This window comes from Schistocerca nitens, chromosome 7 (assembly GCF_023898315.1).
Source record: "Schistocerca nitens isolate TAMUIC-IGC-003100 chromosome 7, iqSchNite1.1, whole genome shotgun sequence".
Classification (NCBI taxonomy): Eukaryota; Metazoa; Arthropoda; class Insecta; order Orthoptera; family Acrididae; genus Schistocerca; species Schistocerca nitens.
This window is the reverse complement of record NC_064620.1, coordinates 306,459,020-306,464,019: the sequence shown is the minus strand read 5'-3', so window position 1 is coordinate 306,464,019 and position 5,000 is coordinate 306,459,020. Positions and strand designations below refer to the sequence as shown.

Genomic DNA, 5,000 nt, shown 5'->3' with positions numbered 1-5,000 from the left:
CAATACAGCCATCTACGCGAATCTGGCAACACTACATCCACCATGTCGAGCGCACCACAAACAATAACGCCATCTAGGCCTCCTGCAACGGCGATACCGCCATCTATGAGACGCCAAGCTGAATACGACATCGCTGGGCGCACAGTACACATTGTCCGACGCCACCCACAAAGACGGCATCCTCTGTCCACCACGAAGTCGTCGACCGACAATCACGCCACCCGCACCCGTACGTGCCCCACCCCACCCACCAAAATCGCAAGTCCAGCGGATGAACGGCGGACGTTTCCCGCACTCGTAAGTTGCAATCCACACCTATATCTTGCGTTTCATGAAGAGTTTTATCCAATATTCGACATTCCCGCTGTCCCTAAACGTGCTCTAAGTCTGTGCGCGACCGCGTCGCTCACTGTACGGATTCCGATGCTGAGCGATCAGCTATGGGCCGCCCCATCCACGTCGGTCCCCGTGGGCGTTGCACTCGCAGTCGCAAAGACTCTGGGCAATGGCTATGTGCGCTCCGCAATATATTACTGGGACGAGTAATGAGGGTCCGAGCCCCCAGTGTGGGGAAAGTGTTTCGCAGCCCTGACCCACCGGCACGGTGTTGCGTCCCCCCACCTCAAACATGTGACGTAGTCACACCACCGGTTTTGACTAATAGACAGAATGTTTATAATCATATGCCATACACCGGGGGACGATGCCGCGAGGTGTAGCTAGCTAGTGCAGTCGCACCGCTACTACTGTACAGAGATAGAACAGGCATTGACTATACATACATTAAGCTTATACACGGCGGTGCTTAGTAATACGCGCAGTCATCGGAATATAGATAACACATACAACTGTCCCTATACATGCTGAACGTCTGTGCACACAATGTCAACCACACGTCACCCACACACTCCATCACCCACTAGTCTATGCCTGTAACAGACGCAGACACAACATCTAAGTACCAGCATGGAACAACATCCAGTGCATCCTCTCGGCCACAGTACACCATCCACACTATGATAACCAGACCGGGACGTCGAACCAGAAAACTGAATATCCCACTCTTCCTACAACCACCATTGCTCAGATACGCCACCAACACCCACACATGTCCTACACAGGGGTGCACCCAACAGCACCACACTGCCGCATCTCACAGCACATAAACAATGGCAGGAATGAAAGACACAGGTGTGCCACTCCTTTGCCACAAACACAGAACGGGCGCGCCACCTGCCATGAGCCACAAGTGCAACTGACGTGACATATCTGATAGTGCCTCAGGCGTCCACTTACTACCATCACTATCAACGAACCTCGCCACCCCACCCCCCCCCACACACACCATCCCTTAACCCAACTTCTGCCTTAACCTAACCCAACTTCTGCCTTAACCTAACCCAACTTCTGCCTTAACCTAACCCAACTTCTGCCTTAACCTAACCCAACTTCTGCCTTAACCTAACCCAACTTCTGCCTTAACCTAACCCAACTTCTGCCTTAACCTAACCCAACTTCTGCCTTAACCTAACCCAACTTCTGCCTTAACCTAACCCAAGTTGCGCCTTAACCTAACCCAAGTTGCGCCTTAACCTAACCCAAGTTGCGCCTTAACCTAACCCAAGTTGCGCCTTAACCTAACCCAAGTTGCGCCTTAACCTAACCCAAGTTGCGCCTTAACCTAACCCAAGTTGCGCCCTAACCTAACCCACGTTGCGCCTTAACCTAACCCACGTTGCGCCCTAACCTAACCCACGTTGCGCCCTAACCTAACCTACGTTGCGCCCTAACCTAACCTACGTTGCGCCCTAACCTAACCTACGTTGCGCCCTAACCTAACCTACGTTGCGCCCTAACCTAACCTACGTTGCGCCCTAACCTAACCTACGTTGGGCCCTAACCTAACCCACGTTGCGCCCTAACCTAACCCACGTTGCGCCCTAACCTAACCCACGTTGCGCCCTAACCTAACCCACGTTGCGCCCTAACCTAACCCACGTTGCGCCCTAACCTAACCCACGTTGCGCCCTAACCTAACCTACGTTGCGCCCTCACCTAACCCAAGTTGCGCCTTAACCTAACCCACGTTGCGCCCTAACCTAACCCACGTTGCGCCCTAACCTAACCCACGTTGCGCCCTAACCTAACCCACGTTGCGCCCTAACCTAACCCACGTTGCGCCCTAACCTAACCCACGTTGCGCCCTAACCTAACCCAAGTTGCGCCTTAACCTAACCCACGTTGCGCCTTAACCTGCCCTGTAATTGTTAGTTATATGAATCTAGGAATTCGTGTAGCGTTGCCTAATTGCAACCATCTCAACATAGTTCACTTCGCGCACACTGTGGTGTTCTGCGTATTGATTCATTTTACGGTGCGTACCCTCACATCTTGCGAGTGTTGCTTACTTTCCACATGGTCCCGCTATCCACTGTATTGTGTACTGCAATAGGACGTATATCGCCCCCGCCCCCCCCCCCCTCCCCTCCTGTCACCTCTAGCTCGTCGGTCAGGAGTTCGCGTGTTGAATGCGCTTCGCAGCTGTGCAATGGCATTCGCATACGTACGCTGGCCACCTTCCACGTGTTCTTTCGTGCACACGTCGCAGCGTGTATGTATGCTGATGGAGTGCGTCGTGACACACAACATCCAGGCATGCAAGACTCGTAGAAGTCGCAAATGTAGATGGATGTCTACGTTTGCTGCCCAAGTTACGCAAATGAACTGGAAATCCGTTGTTGCGCGGTTGTTCGCGCTGGAGGTGAATCGTTGATATCGACGATCGGTACAGGTATTAACCGGTTGCTTCAGCGACACCCGTCATACCCACGAACGTGAGTGGGCATGTGGGTATGAAGCGATACGCGGCGGTGGCTGGGTGGGACCGTCCCCGGCCGGTGAGGGGGGGGCGCCCGGCGTGCTGGCCGCGCGCTGCGTGGGCGCACGCGCGGCAGCCGGCTGGTGGGGGCGCCCAGTGGCAGGCGCGCCGGCTGACGGAGGCGGCAGGCGGCGCATCTGCGTGCCGGCGCACCCAGCGCGCGGCGCCGTGCGGCCAAAGTGGGTCCTCCCGGGCCCGGTGCGAAGCGCGGTGGACATCTGCAGTGTGCTGGTCCGATTGAGGACTGTGTGCGTTGAGGATGCGCCGCCGCCCGGCACTCGGCGCCGCGACGCCGTCTGCTGCTCGGTCGCCCCCGCGGTTCTCGCAGGTGGTTTGTATCGCAGCTGTGCGGATGTGTTGGCGCGTGCGCTGTGCTGGGAGAGTTCGCTTTGGCACCCAAGTGGGGCTCTGCCCCTCTGTGGCGCTGGCGTTGGAGCTGCCCGGTCACTGTTTGTGGCCGCGTGTTGTCTCCCGCCGGCAACACCACGACAGCACGCTCCCGGGCCTCTGTCGGCAGCGGCAAGCTCAGTTGGGAGCACGGGTGGTCGCACTGAAAGCGTCTACTCGCCTATCTCCGGGCGATTGCGCCTCTCTCGAACCCGACCAAGTACTTAGGACGGCGCTGCGCGCCGCCGGGACCTGAGAGGGTTTCGAGGTGTATCGTGCAGGGGAGCCCAGCCTCCTCCTGTTTGCAGAATAATTGAGCGGACGCTTGCGTGTTCGCGCGGGCCCCCGGGACACACTCCCGGGCGGCCGGCTGCTCAGCTCTAGTTGACGCAGCTCCCTGGTTGATCCTGCCAGTAGTCATATGCTTGTCTCAAAGATTAAGCCATGCATGTCTCAGTACAAGCCGCATTAAGGTGAAACCGCGAATGGCTCATTAAATCAGTTATGGTTCCTTAGATCGTACCCACGTTACTTGGATAACTGTGGTAATTCTAGAGCTAATACATGCAAACAGAGTCCCGACCAGAGATGGAAGGGACGCTTTTATTAGATCAAAACCAATCGGTCGGCTCGTCCGGTCCGTTTGCCTTGGTGACTCTGAATAACTTTGGGCTGATCGCACGGTCTTCGTACCGGCGACGCATCTTTCAAATGTCTGCCTTATCAACTGTCGATGGTAGGTTCTGCGCCTACCATGGTTGTAACGGGTAACGGGGAATCAGGGTTCGATTCCGGAGAGGGAGCCTGAGAAACGGCTACCACATCCAAGGAAGGCAGCAGGCGCGCAAATTACCCACTCCCGGCACGGGGAGGTAGTGACGAAAAATAACGATACGGGACTCATCCGAGGCCCCGTAATCGGAATGAGTACACTTTAAATCCTTTAACGAGTATCTATTGGAGGGCAAGTCTGGTGCCAGCAGCCGCGGTAATTCCAGCTCCAATAGCGTATATTAAAGTTGTTGCGGTTAAAAAGCTCGTAGTTGGATTTGTGTCCCACGCTGTTGGTTCACCGCCCGTCGGTGTTTAACTGGCATGTATCGTGGGACGTCCTGCCGGTGGGGCGAGCCGAAGGCGTGCGACCGCCTCGTGCGTGCTCGTGCGTCCCGAGGCGGACCCCGTTGAAATCCTACCAGGGTGCTCTTTATTGAGTGTCTCGGTGGGCCGGCACGTTTACTTTGAACAAATTAGAGTGCTTAAAGCAGGCAAGCCCGCCTGAATACTGTGTGCATGGAATAATGGAATAGGACCTCGGTTCTATTTTGTTGGTTTTCGGAACCCGAGGTAATGATTAATAGGGACAGGCGGGGGCATTCGTATTGCGACGTTAGAGGTGAAATTCTTGGATCGTCGCAAGACGAACAGAAGCGAAAGCATTTGCCAAGTATGTTTTCATTAATCAAGAACGAAAGTTAGAGGTTCGAAGGCGATCAGATACCGCCCTAGTTCTAACCATAAACGATGCCAGCCAGCGATCCGCCGCAGTTCCTCCGATGACTCGGCGGGCAGCCTCCGGGAAACCAAAGCTTTTGGGTTCCGGGGGAAGTATGGTTGCAAAGCTGAAACTTAAAGGAATTGACGGAAGGGCACCACCAGGAGTGGAGCCTGCGGCTTAATTTGACTCAACACGGGAAACCTCACCAGGCCCGGACACCGGAAGGATTGACAGATTGAT

The 5,000-nt window shown here is 55.4% G+C and overlaps 1 non-coding gene across 1 annotated transcript in view; it reads left to right on the top strand.

Moving 5' to 3' along the window:
• Nucleotides 1-3,659: 3,659 nt before the first annotated feature.
• The window catches only part of LOC126196889 (small subunit ribosomal RNA), a 1,909-nt gene continuing 568 nt past the window's right edge, over nucleotides 3,660-5,000 (top strand). The window contains exon 1 of the ribosomal RNA XR_007539317.1: nucleotides 3,660-5,000. This exon is cut by the window's right edge and continues 568 nt beyond it. This is a non-coding gene — a ribosomal RNA (small subunit ribosomal RNA).